At 41.4% G+C, this 17,499-nt stretch overlaps 1 protein-coding gene across 2 annotated transcripts in view; it reads right to left on the reverse strand.

Moving 5' to 3' along the window:
• syk (spleen tyrosine kinase) overlaps nucleotides 1-3,299 on the reverse strand; it is a 112,892-nt gene extending 109,593 nt beyond the window's left edge. For both annotated transcript variants that reach the window (XM_052019904.1, XM_052019902.1), the window contains exon 1: nucleotides 3,019-3,299. The gene's annotated coding sequence lies outside the window, so the exon portion shown is untranslated. The remainder of the gene's footprint in view (nucleotides 1-3,018) is intronic.
• Nucleotides 3,300-17,499: the final 14,200 nt, after the last annotated feature.

Genomic DNA, 17,499 nt, shown 5'->3' on the forward strand with positions numbered 1-17,499 from the left:
ATGCAAAAAATTCATTTAGGATCTCTCCCATCTCTCTCAGTTCCATGCATAGATGACCACGCTGATCTTCATTTTGTCCCTTGCTGTCCTTTTGCTCCTTATGTATCTGTAGAAAGCCTTGGGATTCTCTTTCACCCTGTCTGCCAGAGCAACCTCATGTCCTCTTTTTGCCCTGCTCATTTCTCCCTTAAGTGCTCTCTTGCGTTTCTTATACTCCTCATGCCTCATTTGGTCCTAACTGCATATACCTGATATGAACCGCTTTTTCTTTATCAGGGCCTCAATATCCCTCAATAACCAAGGTTCCCTAAACCTGCTAGCCTTGCCCTTTATTCTAACAGGAACATACAGATTCCAAACTCTCAATAATTCACTTTTGAAAGCCTCCCACTTGCCAAGCATCTCTTTGCCGGAAAACAGCCTATCCCAATCCATGCCTGCCAAATCCCTTCTGATGTCATCAAAATTGGCCTTATTCCAATTTAGAATCTCAACCTGAGGACCAGTCCTATCCTTCTCCATAATTATTGTGAAACTAATGGAATTATGATCACTAGATCCAAAGTGTTCCCCTACACACACTTCTGTCACCTGATCTGTCTCGTTCCCTAAGAGGAGATCCAATATCGCACTCTCTCTAGTTGGGACCTCTACATATTGATTAAGGAAACTTTCCTGAACACATTTGAAAACTCTATCCCATCCAATCCCTTGACAGTATAGGAGTCCCAGTCAATATGTGGAAAGTTAAAATCACCTGCTATCACAACCTTATTTTTCTTGCAACCGTCTGCTATCTCTACAAATTTGTTGCTCTATATCCCGCTGACTATTGGGAGGTCTGTAATATAGTCCCATTAATGTGGTCATCCCTTTCCTATTCAGCAATTCCACCCATATTGCCTCAGTAGACGAGCCCTCCAATATGTCCTCTCTGAGCACCGCCGTGACATTTTCCCTCATGAGTAATGCCACCCCTCCCCCTTTAATACCTCCCTCTCTATCATGTCTAAAACATCGGAACCCCGGAACACTGAGCTGCCAGTCCTGCCCCTCCTGCAACCAAGTCTCACTAATGGCTACAACATCATAATCCCACGTGGCCGATCCATGCTCTTAATTCATCTGCCTTACCTACAATACTCCTCGCATTGAAATAGATGCATCTCAGAACACTAGTCCCACCATGCTCATCAACCTGTCGATTTCTGTCTTTATAGGCTTAACATCTACTTTCGCCACAGCCACACCACTTGCTGCCCTGCCACTCTGGTTCCCACCCACCTCCCCCCACCCCCATCCCCGCAACTCTCGTTTAAATCTGCCCGAGCAGCACTAGCAAACCTTCCTGAAGGGATATTGGTCCCCCTCCAGTTCGGTGCAAACAGTCCCATTTGTACAGGTCCCACCTGCCCTGGAAGAGAGCCCAATGATCCAAGAATTTGAAGCCCCCCCTCCCCCACACCATCTCCTCAGCCACGTGTTAAATTGCACTATCTTCCTATTTCTTGCCTCGCACGTGGTACGGGTAGCAACCCTGAGATCACCATCCTGGAGGTCCTGTCCCTTATGGGCAGGCACGGTAGTGTAGCGGTTAGTGTAATGCTTTACAGCGCCAGAGACCTGGGTTCAATTCCAGCCACTGTCTGTAAGGAGTTCATACGTTCTCCCTGTGACCTCCTGGGTTTCCTCCGGGTGTTCCAGTTTCCTCCCACATTCCAAAGAGTTACGGGTTAGGAAGTTGTGGACATGCTATGTTGCTGCCTGAAGCGTGGCGACACTTGTGGGCTGCCCCCAGAACACTCTACGCAAAAGATGCATTTCACTGTGTGACTAATAAAGATATCTTTTAACTTAGCGCCTAACTCCCTGAACTCACTTTGCAGGAACTCCTCACTTTTCCAGCCTATGTCATTGGTGCTGATGTGACCACGACTTCTGGCTGCTCACCCTCCCCTTACCAATGCTGTGGGCTCTCTGACCTTGACTGCTAACGCTTCTCCCATCCAGCGCCCCAAACTGACCCACACGATGAGCAAACCATTAAATTCAAACTACATTTAACTGGAAGGAGATTGGCGAATGATGCAGACTAGCCTCCCAAACAATACCCCACCCCCACCAAACTTTGGTTTCCAACAAACTTGTTCGACTACTAATAATACCGCTTTCGCTGAATGAGATTAACTGCCCTGAAAAAACGACGAATTTAACGAAAGTGAAAACGGAAAGTGTGCCACATGGAATAAATCAGAGAGAACAGTCGCGCTAACTTCTCGCTGCTAATCCTTCATCTGGTGGGCGAAAATTCGCTGTCTAAGAAGCCAGTTTGTTGCCTTTCTCCGCTAACACTGGTTGGCCCTTTTCTGTTTTATTACATTTTTTTAGTCCTTTGCTTTTAAAATATAATTGAGATTGTGATACTCAATTCTCAGAGGCTTAGGAAATATTGTGGAACAACCACTTAAATGTTTGTTCAATGATTACATCAGGTTTGTCCGCGTCAGTGTCATTTCCAGACCTATCCATGGTCTTCCAAAAGTTTACAGCAAGTGGAATTTGTCCTTCTAGCTACACAATCAACGCTCCTGCCAACTGCACTGGATCAAAGTCCTCCTGCTAAGATGATAGTTGACTGTATCGCACAAAGAACTTCTCAGAATTTATTCGTTGTCATAAAAAATGTACAGTTTAATTCTGGCCATAGAACCAATATGCGGGGGCAAGGCTTCGCAACAAGCCAACTTCCCCATTCCTCTGGCTGCAGAAGTGCCAGAGGGAAAGTCGGTTTAAATTGGTATGTTGTAAACGCTATTTCACACGCAGGTTCTGTGAATATACTATACAACATGTTAAAACTTGGAAAAGACAACATTAACTTTTTTAAAAATTAAAAATTATGATTAGCTTTCTCAAAATCGCATAACCATAGGTGATGTTAAGATAATGCACACAAATGGGGCCATTTATAGACCCCAGCCTTTCCTTAGGTGTGTTCCTTAATTCCAATGTGCTTACCTCTGTGTCGCCTTCTCTCGCCGATTCTGCTTTTCAGTCACCAGCCGATCGGCTCATATTAAAAGATAACAAATTAAAGTTCCGTTTTTGATAATTATATAAATTACATCATAACGATGCAGACCTCAACAACAAAACAACCCTTAGGGAAGAACATGAGGGATTCAACGACTCTTCGGCGGGAATTTTTGAAAAGAAACAAACACTCCACACTCTTAATTTAATCCCCCGAATGTATGTTGAAGTTTCAGTTGTTTGGGACACCGAAAGAGAGAGCTGCAGAAAAGGGCAGTTACTTCCTCTTTCAGTCTAGAGTCCAGTCCTCATTCTAACTTCCCCAAGTCAATTTATTTCGAAAACTTCCTCCTTTCAAAAATCGACAAGCACACCTCGCCTGAAATGTATCCCCGGACCAATTCACAACTTTAAAAGGTGCAGATCTGCCCAAAAGATAGTTAATTTGTTGTGAATACAATTGTTATCACACCCAACAGGTTTAATTAGGGATAGGTATATAAATGCTGACCTTCCTGGCAATGTCTAGATCCCCCCAAAAATGAATAAATTGAAAATAATCAAAGGGATCATATTTAATTACACTGGTATATTTAATTCAACAAATCATACTCTTACACTTCTGAGAATATCCTTCCACAACAACAAACCTTAAGTAATCTTGTTTATGTTTTGAGATTTGTATTATAGGACATTCAGCTCTGTCATCGTACATAACTTGTAACTGCTGCCTGTGAGACTAATAATGTTTAATTATCATATTTTTGCATCAGCTACAATGAATTCTCAAATTATCTGAATGCAAAGCTGGTACAGCAGCATTTTATTTGTCCATCGACATGTAAATAATCACAGATGCTGGAAGTCTGGAATAGTAGAGAAGATGCCGGAGATACTCTGCAGGCCAAGCGACGTTCATGTAGAAAGAGAGAGAAAGAGTTAATACTTCAGGCCTATCATCTTTAATCAGATGAAAGGTCTTTGACCTGAAACATTAATTCTGTGTGTGTCTCTCTCCCAAGATGCTGCCTGACCTGCTGAGAATTTCCAGCAATTTTTGTTTTTATTTTATTGTCCATCCCTCCTTGCATTGAGAAGGTCATGGTCAGCAGTGTTGAAGTTGACCTGAACAATTCAATGAAATGAAATTTGCATTTGGTTCACAGGAATGACAATTCACTTCAAAAATGCACTTGAAATTTGAAAATATGAAATTGAAAACCTTACACTCAAAATTGTCACATGTTCCTAATGTTTGTGACACCCAAATATAATTGATTCAATAATTAATATCTGTTTGGTTAATCATAATATATAGCTCAGATATAGAGAGGAAGCTTAACAAAGCTTCACAGGACATTGCTCAGAAAAAGAACTAAGCAAGAACAACACCCAATACACATGAACCAATCAAACAGGCCCATGCTTTTCAACGCAACTTATTAACCAACAAGTTCGTGGGAAAACAGAAACATGAAGAACCTCCTCCTCCACTTCCTCCTGCATATATTAAAATGTGTTACTGTTCAGCCCTCATTTCTGAGCTTAGTAAATATCTCAAAATGAAATGTTTTCAAGGCTAATACAAAATAATGTAATAGGTTCCTGAGGAAATGTGTGAAGATATTTCATAATACCTGCAAGAAGCATAATACCTGCAAGAAGCATAATAATAGGACCAAAAATCTCACAAAGAACCTCGGAGAGTAGAGTCTCCTCAGCAAAGTAATTTTCCCCTCTTGATGAGGTCCTGGCAAACTGCACCTCCTGGGCAGTGATGCAGAACATTAATAAAGGTGAATGTCATGGAATCTGACATACCTGATCCTAATTTTTGTTTGCATGCATTTTACATATTGTTGCCCATGGAAGTCTGGACACTTGTTCAGATCAATACAAAAAGAACACAAGAAAGTAGGAGCAGGAATGGGCTACCAGGCCCCTAAATCCTGCCCCGCCAGTCAATATGATCATGGCTGATCTATGCTGGCCTCAACTCCCTAATGATGTAGTGATGTAGTCTCCACCACCCTCGTGGGCAGAGAATTCCAGAGATTCATTACCTTGAGAGAAGAGGTTTAAATACACCCCAGTTTTGAATGACCAGCCCCTTATTTTGCAGCTACATCCCCTTGTTTGTGTTATATGTTTGAAAAAGGTTTTTCCTCATTCTTTGAAATGCCAAGCAGAGGGAAACATTTCCTGAAAAACCTAAACTAGCCCTGTTGGAAATTCCTGACCTTATAGAGGTGCAAACTGTTTCCATTTATAATTTTTTCAGGATCTGGGCATTACTAACAAGACTAGCAATTATCGTCCATCCCTAATTGCCCTCAATTTGGAATTTACTTGAACCACTGCAATCCTTCCAGTGAAGTTACTCCCACAGTGATGTTGCAGAGGGAGTTCCAGGGTTTAGATTCAGTGATGATTTAGAAGTGGCGATTTAGTTCCAAGTCAGGATGATGCACAACTTGGAGAGGAACCTGCAGGTGGTGGTGTCTCCATGCACTTGAAGCTTTTGTCCTTCTTAGTGGTAGAGGTAGGAGGTATGGGAGGTGCTGTTAAATTAGCCAGGGTGTATAGCCACAGTGCATTTTGTAGATGGTACATGCTGCAGCCACTGTGCACCAGTAGTGGAGGGAATGAATTTTTAAGGTGATGCATGATGCGTGAGGGACAAGACTGGTTGCTCAAAGTTCCTGGCTTTTGTTGCTTTAGTCGTGATAGAGAGGGGCGTAAAAGAGGTGGAGGGGTTGCATTACTGATAAGGGAGAATGTCACAACAGTACTCAGAGAGGACATATGGAGGGCTCACCCACAGAGGCAATTTGGGTGAAGCTCAAAAATAGGATAAGTACAATTATGCTGATGGGATTATACTATAGGCCTCCCAAAAACCACAAAGAGGTGGAGGAACAGATATGTAGACAGGTTATGAAAAGATGCAGAAACAACAGGGTGGGAGACTTTAGCTTCCCTAGTGTTGATTGGAACTTCCTTAATACAAGAAGCTTAGGTGGGGTGGAATTTCTTCAGTGCATCTAAGAAGGGTTCTTGAAACAGTATGTGGAGAGTCCAGCAAGAGGAGAGAAAATACTGGACCTGGTTTTGGGAAATGAGCCAGGCCAGGTGACAGACCTGATAGTGGGTGAACATTTCAGGAATAGTGACCAGAACTCATTATGTTTTAAGATAGTTATGAGTAAGGATAAAACCGGATCTTGTGCGAAGGTACTATATTGGGGGAGGGCAAATTAAGACAGGATAAGACAGGAGCTAAGGGCCATTGATTGAGACCAGCTGCTGTTGGACAATTCCACGTCTGACATGTGGAAGTTGTTTAAAGACTAGCTGATCAGAGTTTAGAGTTGGCATGTTCTGGTAAGTAATAAGGACAAGGATGGTAAGGTAAGGGAAGCTTGGATGACCCGAGAGGTCCTAAGCTTAGTCAGGAAGGAAAAGGAAGCATATGTAAGGTTTAGGAAGCTAAAGTCAGACTGGGCCATTATGGAATATAAAGATAGCAGGAAAGTGCTCAAGCAGGCGATTAGGAAGGCCAAAAGGGGCCATGAAATGTCCTTGGCGAGCAGGATCAAGGAGAACCCCGAGGCATTTTATACTTACATTAAGAAAAAGAGGATAAGTAAGGAGAAGGCAGGTCCACTCAAGGATAAAGGAGGGAATTTGAGCTTGGTGTCAGAGCAAGTGGCTGAGGTACTAAATATGTACTTTGTGTTGGTATTTGCCAAGGAGAAGGATTTGGAGGATAGTGAAGCAGAGTGGGGCGTGCTAATGTGCTGGAACATTTGAGATTAAGGAGGTGGTAGTGCTGGGTCTTCTGAAAAGCATTTAAGGTGGTTAAATTCCCAGGGCCCAATGGCATATATCACAGAATATTGAAAGAAGCAAGTGACGATGTTGCTGGGGCTTTGAAAAGGATCTTTGTGTCCTCACTGGCAACAGGCGAGGTCCCAGAGGACTGGAGAGTAGCAAATGTGGTGCCTTTGTTCAAGAAGGGAAATAGGGATAATCCCGGTAATTATAGGCCAGTGAGCCTCCCCTCGGTGGTGGAAAAGCTACTGGAGAGGATACTGAGGGATAGGATTTATGTGCACTTGGAAAGGCATGGCCTGCTTAGGGACAGTCAGCATTGCTTTGTGCAGGGCAGGTCATGCCTTACAAACTTGATTGAGTTTTTTGAGGAGGTGACAAAGGTGCTTGATGAGGGTAATGCAGTGGACGTTATCTATATGGACTTCAGTGAGGCATTTGATGAGGTCCCTCATGGTAGGTTGATTCAGAAGATAAAGATGCATGGGAGCCAGGGTGAATTGCAAGTTTGGATTCAGAACTGGCTTGCCCATAGAAGACAGAGAGTAGGGGTGGAAGACTGTTATTCTGGCAGGAGGTCCATGACCAGTGGTGTTTCCAAGGATCAGGGCTGGGCCCTCTGATGTTTGTTATATATGTCAATGATTTGGATGAAGATGTAGGGTAGATTATCAAGTTTGTGGATGACACCAAGACTGGCAGAGTTGTGGACAGTGTAAAGGGCTATCAAAGAATATAGCGGGATATAGATCAGTTACAGATATGGGTAGAGAAGTGGCAGCTGGAGTTTAATCCAGGCAAGTGTGTGGTGTTGCACTTTGGGAGGTCGAATGAAAAGAGAAAGTATATGGTTAATGGTAGGCCCTTAATAGCATTGAAGTACAGAGGGACCTTGCGTCCAGGTCCATAGTTCACTGAAAGTGGCTATGCAACTGGATAAGGTGGTAAAACAGGTGTATGGTATGCTTGCCTTCATTAGTAGGGGTGTTGAGTATATGGGTAAGGAAGTCAGGCTGCAGCTATAGAAAACATTAGTGTAGACCGCACTTGGAGTATTGCATGCAGTTCTGGTTGCCCCATTATAGGAATGATGTGGAGGCTTTGGAGAGGATGCAGAAGAGGTTTACCAGGATGCCACCTGGATTAGAGGGTATGAGCTATAAGGAAAGGTTGGACAAACTTGGGTTATTCTCCCTAGAGCACCTAAGGCTGAAGGGAGACTGATAGAGGTTTTTAAAATTATGAGAGGCATAGACTGGTGGACAGTCAGAATCTGTTCCCCAGGGTAGAAATGTCAAACACCAGAGCTCATGCTTTCAAGGTTAGAGGGGGGAAGTTTAAAGCCGATGTGAGGGGCAGGTTTTTTACACAGAGAGTGGTAAGTGCCTAGGATGGGTTCCCAGGGGTAGTAGTGGAAGTAGGCACTTTAGTGGAGTTTAAGAGACTTTTAGATAGACACATGAATATGAAAAGAATGGAGGGATATGGATGATAAACAGGAGGAGGACATTTAGTATAAATCGGTATCAAGATTGGCACAACATCATGGGCTGAATGGCCTGTCCAATGCTGTACTGTCCTATGTTCTGTGTTCATATGTAGATGCCATTCAAGTGAGCCTATTTGTCCTGAATGGTGCTGAGCTTCGTGAGTATTCTTGGAACCACAGTCATCCAGTCAAGTGGAGAGTATCCCACCACTCTCCTGCCATGTCTTTGGATTGCATTTCTCCAATCCCAAACCTTCTCCAGTTCTCCAGTTTCAAAATCATTAAGTGCTAGCTCAGTCTTTGGAAGAAGTTGCGGCCTTCAAGTAAAGCATTAATGAAGAGACTAAAATGTATAAAAGAAAATTAATATGTTTAAAATGTATTTTTTGAAAGTTACCTTTGGTTTAAACTATTATTTTGAACATTAGACATATCAGTTGCAGGGAGAAAATATGACAATAATAAGCATTTTGTCGACAGTCACCCAGATGGCATGTTCTGACAGTGAAATAATAGCTATTGCATGAGTACATAGAACTCATTGTCTACTGGGCAGCAATAATCCCTGTTCTTTTGTACGTTTCTCAGACATGAACTACCTACTGTAGGCATCTCAAAGCATTGGAAAAATAACATTAACACTGCCCTTGCAAAATTATCCAAGTTCACTGGAAGGATGAGCAAACCAATATCACTGTCCTCTCCCACACCAACGGGCAGATTTGGCTCCAATGGGCTTGCCACATTGTTTGCATGCCTGACTCCAGATTCTCAAAACAGACTGTGTAATGAATTGACCTGTATGATTGGTTTGCAAGACAAGTTTTTCACTGTACCTCGGTACAAGTGACAATAATAAACCAATACCAATACCAGATATTCTACTCCATTCGCTGTCACAGAAAGAGATTAACAGAGGAAAAGATGCAAGGATGTGTTCAAATCTTCCTTGGAAATTGCATGTCGCCTCCAACTCTTGGGAATCCCTGGCACATGACTGATAAAAGTAGAGATGGAGCCTACAGGAAAGGACTGACAATCTCAAGTCCATGCATTGAGAGCATGCAGGAGCCCTGCGTAAAAGCAGAAGTAGTGCACCACCTCCCGAACCACCCATCTGCCCTTCCAATCAGGCACTTCCTCCCTCCTCTGGGAAGACTTTAGTTCCCTCTTTGGTCTCATTGGTTATCTCAGAACCCACAAAATGGAGTGGAAACAAGTTAACTTCGATCCCGAGGGATTTCATAAGAAGAAGCAGAAGAAGATGGTTGTATGAATCATGGGCTGACAAGAATAATATTAGAAGCAGCTGCCATAGTGCCACCTAAAGGAGTAAGAAATACTTACAATGAATATTCAAGGGGCTGTATTTTGTTGGACCAGGTCTGCTGTCCCAAATCAATTCCAACACTTCCTGCATGTGCTTACCTGGCTTAAGGCTGATCTTTATGGCCTTCCACAATCTCATATTGGATGGCATGGTGCGGATTTCAACTCGACTTCAAGCAGTAGTGCAAGGCCCTACCTTCAAAACAGCCTTGACAGGCTTTGCCAAAAGTAGAGTTAAGTGTGGAGCTTTCCCTGCTCTGAAAGCTGCCATGGATTTTAATGGATTTTTAGATGTCTCTGGCATTTAAAAATAATAAATTGTAAAGAAATAATTAAAAAATTAAACATTATTATAAGTTTTAATTTTTTAAAAAAACTTCAGATAAAGAGATTAAGAACAAAATGAAGGTACTTCAAAATAATTAAAAGCATTAAACTAAAACAAAATAATTTTTGAAAATTACCTTTTGCTACCTAATCTACAGGCCTAGAATCCTTGCTGAAGTCAATGATGTCTCAGATTCTGATCATTTGAAACCACTGGCCACTGTGAGCAAGATTCACACTGATGGACTACAAGGTTTAAATAACTAACTTAGAAAATAGAGAAGAATTGCCAGGTTTGAAAAAAAACAATTCATCCAATTGCTTAAAGATTTCAGAATTGTTCCCCTGATTTTCATCCATCAGCCAGGTCTTGCACTTCCTTTCTGGCTTAACTGGACCATTACTGAGCTATTACTACATTGGTAAGAAAATAATATTAAAATACTGCAAAAACATTACTGGTATCTCTACAAGATTGTTCTTCCTCTTTGTAGGCAGCCCTTTGGGATCAAGTATGATATGCTTCCACATCAGTTCTGTGGGTCCTGAGGTAACTATGAAGCCAATATGGGAACCACAGATACAGCCGCAAATGGGACAGGAAATATCTGCCAGGACAGATGGGTGGGTAGTTTAGGAAGTAATGCACACCTTCCACTGTTTAAGCTGTGCTTCTGCATGTCCCTAATGAACAGACTCAAAGTTCCGGAGTGCTTCTCCAAGTTGAGCTCTCACAGGACAGAAATTCCCGGGAGTCAATGGAGAATGTTGCAACTTTTTCAAGGAGGCTTTGAGAACTTCCTTGAACTTTTTTCCTTGTGTCTACTAAATATTCTTTTCCCACAACAGAGCTCAGAACAGGGTGCCAATTTTGGGAGTCTGGTGTTGGGTACATGAGTGATATGTCCTACCCAAAGGAGCTGGCTGAGCATGACCAATGTTGGTCTGGGAGACAGTGCTGATGTTGGTTCCCTTACCTTTCCAGTAACTTTAGTGGATTTTGTGGAGACAGCATGGGTGGTATTTTTCCAGTGCCTTGATTTGATTGCCGTAAGTAGTCCAGGTCTTAGAAACATATAAGAAGACAGGGATCACTGCTGCCTCATAGACTATGAGTGCCAGATTGGAAGTCTTTTTCCTCTAACTCCCTTTTCTTCAGTCAGTCAACGACTGTGTTGGCACGCTGAAGGCTATAGTAAATTTCATCATTGATTTCAGCCCTTGCTGAGAGGTGGCTGCTGAAGTATGGGAAATGTTCTCCATTTTCCAGGGTTTCATCATGGACCTTTATTATCATGTACAGTTTTGTACAGTGGGGATAGGTTGTAGGAGGACCTTGTTTGTGGATGTTGAGTTTAAGGCCCATTTTCTCGTATCCTCTGGTAAATACATTGATAATGACTGGGGGCTCAGCCTCAGAACTCAAAAGCCGATATTTTTCTGCATACTACAGCTCAGCTGCTGAGGTTGTGGTTACCTTGGTTCAGTATTTAAGGTGCTGTAGGTTGTAAATTTTCCCAATAGTCTTGTAGATTTGCTCCACTCCAGCAGCAGGTTTGTTGGAGCTGGAATGCAGCAGTGCGACTGAAAAGGATTAGAAAAACTGTGAGCACAATAACATCAATCTGCACCCCAAATAGTTCTGTCGGGGTTTTTATGAAGTCAAAATGGGCCCCATATGGCGATTAATCTGCACCATGATCCAGGGAGCAGCTCTTCGGCACTAGAGTTAGGTGGTTGATGAGGACCTCGCTGATGACTTTCCCTGTGGCAGACAGCAGGAAGACTCCTCTGCAGTTACCTCAATCACATTTGTCTCCTTTCTTGAAATGCGATGTGATACTCAGCTATGTCCTGCCCTACCCAGATGTAAGAGGTAAGGTCGTGAAATTGTCACAGAAGTTGCCCCAGACAAGTTTTAAAACTTCGGAAAGGATACCACCTATTCCCAAGCCTTGCTGTTCAGAGAGGATACTGGCTACACCTAAGCCCTTGTTGTTTTTAAGTTGGCATATGATCTTTTTAACTTCTTCTCAGTCAGGGATGGTGGAGAGACTGGACATTAGCTTCCTGCAGGCTTTTCATGTCAAAGACAGTATCATGATTGAATGAGGTGTCATGATTGATCTTGTATTCTGTCTGCCTCTCTGTCCTTAATAAGTTTTCCCCTGTCCTTGGTTCTAACCTGAGATGGACCTTGCATGTAGCTGCTTGAGATAGGTCTGAAAAATCCATACATGTCATGATTATCACTGAGTTGCTGCATCTTTTGCACTCTTTCCACCCGCCATCTGTTCTTTGAGTCACTGATTTTCTTTTGGACTTCAGATGCCTATGAAGCTCTTTCTTTTCCCTTGAGCTGAGGTGGATCTTCCAATCCAACAATGTCTTGAGCTTGCAGTTAATTAGTTCCTGATTTCCTTGTCATTCTCATCAAATCAATCCTGGTGTTTTCTGTTAGAGAAGCTAACTCCTTTCACAGATGCTAAGTATGGTAAACTTCAGGGCAGTCCACACCTTGTGGACATTCTACTGTTTGTGTTGGTTGGGGACAGTCAGGTTGTCTGTGAGGTGCTGCCTGAGAAGAGCTATCCTTGTGACATTCTTGAGATTTTCAATGTGATTTTCCTGTGGCAACATTTCTATTGCTGCCATTGTTTTGGGACATGGCTGTTGGAGGTGCCCTTGGTCTTTACTTATTGACTCAAAAGTATAACAGAAGCAAATCAGAACTGTCGAGTTGGGGAATGTACAGATCAAGAACAAGATAATTGGTTAGAAAACAACCAATAACAAACTTCTCAGGATTTTATGTCCATTATATTTTGAATGACTAGTAAGGGGATTTTGTCAAAAAAAGTGAACCTATCATGTTGCTCAAAGTGCTTTCTCAAAAACTTCAGTTGTCATTTTATCTCAGTCAACCTTCCTGTTCTTAGATTCTCTGGCCCTGCTAATGAAGACAAGTATCCTGCATACCTTCTTAACAGACTTATCTACCTATGCTGCTGCCTTCAGGGACGTTTGAACTTTTACACTACAGTTCCTCTGGTTCTCAATACTCTTTAGGACTCAACCATTCATGGTGTATATTCCTAACCTTAATAGTGCTCCCGAAATGCATCATCTCACACTTGTCAGGATTAAATTCTATCTGCCATTTCTCTGCCCATTTTACCAACTCATCAATATCATCCTGCAGCCTACAGCTATCCTTCTCACTATCAGCAATTCCACCAATTTTCATGTCATCTACAAACTTACTCATCTACCTCCTACATTCACATCCAAAGCATTACAAACAATAGGGGTCCCAGTGCTTTTGTCTTTGATAATTTCTTGGATCCAGCTTTGTCAACAAACTGTTCTGTTATATTATTGGAATCAAGGGATAGGGACTTAGTGCAGGAAAGTGGAGCTGAGGCAAAAGATCACCAATAATCTGATTTGAATGGCCTACGCTGCATGTCTTAAATTCTTATCTAATTTTGCTTACATAATAACATATTGGAATTGGTATTGGTTTATTAATGTCACAGGTACCAAGATACAGTGAAAAACTTAGTTTTGCAAGCCATCCATACAGATCATTTCAAAACATAAGTACATTGAGGTAATACAAGGATAAAGCAATAACAGAATGCAGAATATAGTGTTACAGTTACAGTTACAGAGAAAGTGCAGTGCAGGTAGACAATAAGGTGCAAGGGCATATTGAGGTAGATTGTGAGGTCAAGAGTTCATCTTTAACATACAAGAGGTCCATTCAAGAGTCTTGTGGTGTGTTGGGCCTGGTGGTGCGTGTTTTCAAGCTTTGTATTTTCTGCCAATGGAAGAGGGGAGAAGAGAGAATTTCCAGGGTGGGGTCTTTGATTATGCTGGCTGCTTTTCTGAGGCAGCAAGAAGTGTAGACAGAGTGGACAAAGCAGTTTAATCTCATCTTAATTGCCCCTTTAGTGCCACATTATTTCACCCTCTTAGTAAAACTCCCCTTTGTTCCACCCATCACCCTCCTCCACTGTCTCTGCTACTTAGACTAACTAATTTCTCTCTCTCAGTTCTGATGAGGGGTCTCAGAACTGAAACGTTAACTGTTTCTCTTTCTGTAGGTGTTGCCTGATCTGATGCGTTTTTCCAGCATTTTCAGTTTTTATATCAAACAAAAGCAACGTGTAATCCTATCCTCATTGCCAGTGTGTAAAGTCTTCACAACTGCATTAAGGCAGAATGTATATACATCAATACATATATACATGGTTTACTTGTAAAGCAGAACATTTAACCTACATACGTGTTAAGTATTCAAGCTTCTGTTATGTATTGAGTGCTCCGGTCGGTATTTCATTATTACAAAGCAGGTGCATTACGTTACTCTGTTGTCCAACTGGATCACAGTTTGTCTACAAACATAGATATACAAATAGCAATGAATTCCAAATTTTGAGTTTCTTCCTGAGGGCCATATAAAATACATGGTCTAAAGTTTACATATACTACAAAAAGTGATGAACTCTATGTCACTTGGTTTCTCTTCTACCTTGCAATGCTCCATTAATTCTGGGGTGGCACAGTGGGACAGATCTGTGTAGCAGTGTAGATCTGTGTAGCTGTGACACAGTGTAGCTGCTGCCTCGCAGCTTCAGCCACCTGTATTCAATCGTGACCTCCAGTGCTGTCTGTGTGGAGTTTGCATGTTCTGCCTGTGACCCTGTGGGCTTCCTCTGCAAGGACCGGTTTCTTCCCACGTCCCAAAGGTGTGCGAGTTGGTAGGTTAATTGGCCAGTATAAATTGCACCTAGTGCGTAGGTGAGTGCTGGAATCTCGGGGGAGTTGATGGGAATGTGGGGAAAATAAAATGTGTTGGTGTAGGATAAATGTAAATGGGTGATTGATGATCGGCACAGACTAAATGGGCTGAAAGATCTGTTTCAATGCTGTATCTCTCTATGACTCCATGATTCTATTATATTGTGTTAGAAAAACTCCATCTACATTGATCGTGAAAACAAAATTCACTTTTAATAATACTTAGACCTCATTGAAATATTGGTTTGAAGGCCCACCCCAGCAGCAGAAATGTTTTGTGGCCAGAAACATACTTGCTTTATGAAATATTGAAGACTTCAAAAATAATCCTGTTGTTTTAGAAAGGAAATCCAAAGAAAAATTAAGATTCTTGGCATTGTTCTTTAAGACCATCAACATTTCTTTCAGTCAAGCTTTAGTGAAATCCTGATAAATGGCATCTATTCATCTCCATGCTGACTGTACAATTTGCATTTCTTGCTTCACAGTATTTTGCATTAGCCTGTGTTGCATATTCTGCTCTTTAAGAAGAATATGATTTACATGATCCATTCATTTCTGCAGACCATCTGTACACCATCACTCATCCTCCATCTGAAAGTTTGAAATACTTATACACTAACTGATGGCATTTTTATCACAAGCTGATATAGGAGCCATAAGTATTTTAAGACAATTGTTACATTATGGTTGAGCTTGGAGGAAGAGTGGCAAACACTGATTTGTGACAACAAAGACACAGATACAAATTTGCATATTTTAGAGGTACACAACTACCAAGTAATATTGATATTCCTCACTTGCAGCTAGATGAGGGATCACAGCAAAATCATTGTGTTAATAGGCTACCCACATGGATTTCAGAGCCTCAGGGCAACCTGTGAGGAAGGGCCAATAGCAGAATGGGAAATCTTTGTTAATTGGTGAGACAAACATGACTTTCAGTACAAAATGCATTTGTGCTTTTTAACCACTTCATTTGTGGATGGCATGAATATGGGTAGACTGTAGATGACCAAGAGAAAAATTAATAAATACAATAACTAATGATAAGCTCTTTGTGAAATATAGCTAAAGAAAAAAACACAATCTGCTTGAACCACTAGGATAATAAAACCAACCCAAATGGTAATATATTTTCTTAATACTGGAAGGATACTTGACAGGTTACAATGGGAGGCCCTTAACTGAAATACTCAATTACACGAACTGACATTTGGTGCTTTTCCCTAGAAACATCACTTCACTCCTGCCATTAAGTGCCCCTGCTTCAATCTTTATCCAAGATGCCAGACAAGGTTGTTCTACTCATCATTATTATTTGTCATGGTAACCGAGTCTTTGGTAGTCAAGAGTCAGAAACATCAAGTGCTTTGCTTGAATGATAGCACAGAGGGTGACATTTCCCATCCTGTGTTTTTTGAATCTATTATCCATACTTTTCAGATGGTGAAATCAAAGAAATAAACACAGTCCTTATAATCTGGTGGTTATAAGGACAACATAAAACATTTTACAGAGCCCCGAAAGGGCAAAGTCTTCATGCAAAAATGTTCCATAGAGTTTATTTATCTTGTAGCCAATTTCAGAGAGCAGATTTCACAGCTGCAGGTCTCTCAGACACAGGTAGAACCATATTAGTAGTTAAATGAAGACACGTTAATCGTCAAAGTTACCAAAGTAACCAACCCAGTGATCTCAACATGTGGAGCACTCAGGAACACTGTGCATACAGTGAACTTGTACTGTTCTGTTCCACTTATTTAAGGCAGAAAGGGAAAGTTACAGCACCACTGCCATGATTGATGAAGGACCTTATGCTCATCTAACTAAGGAATAAGGAGAATGATGTTTTCATTATGATTGATGTCTTTTTAGACTTACTTTTACAATTCCAGTGTAGATTCAAAATGTAAATGTTCAGGTAGTTCATCATCTGTAATATGTTGTATTTTTTTTCATGAACAACAGGAGTCTGACAGCACATTTGAAAGTTATGCCATCTGTTTGCTGTGTGGTTTCTTTTGTCTGCAACTACTTTGCTTTCAATGGAACATAACCGCACAAGTTTACTATTTGTTTCTGTGATCATAAGCGACTTTCAGAGAATTCAATGTTTATATTGTCTGAAACTGCCTTGTTGATTTGAAGCCAAACCAAACTGAGAATATTGATTGAATCAAACTGGACCATTTCAAGAGAATAGACAAAGCTGTTATTTAATTTGCACAAGGTATTAATTAATCTTTTGCAAAAAGGGCAATATAGTGGGTCACATATATTATACCTGCTTTTGAAATTTAGTTCTATTGACTTTGGATGTGAATGTTGGAGGTACAATTAGTATGTTTGCAGATGACACGAAAATTGGTGGTGGTGTGGATAGCGAGGAAAGTTGTCTAAGCCAAGATATAGATCAAATGGAAAGTTGAGTGGAGTATTGGCAGATGGAATTTAATCCCAATAAGTGTGAGCTGATGCATTTTGGGAAGTCAAGTAGGAGTAGAACACACAGAGTAAATGGTAGGGTACTAAGGAATGTTGATGAACAGGGAGACTTAGGGGGTCCAAGTCCATTGTTCCCTGAAAGTGGCACCACAGGTCAATAGGGTGGTGAAGAAGGCATATGCCATGCTTGCTTTCATAGATTGGGTTATAGAATATTAGAACTGTACAAAACA

Source organism: Pristis pectinata, chromosome 7, assembly GCF_009764475.1.
Source record: "Pristis pectinata isolate sPriPec2 chromosome 7, sPriPec2.1.pri, whole genome shotgun sequence".
Taxonomy (NCBI): Eukaryota; Metazoa; Chordata; class Chondrichthyes; order Rhinopristiformes; family Pristidae; genus Pristis; species Pristis pectinata.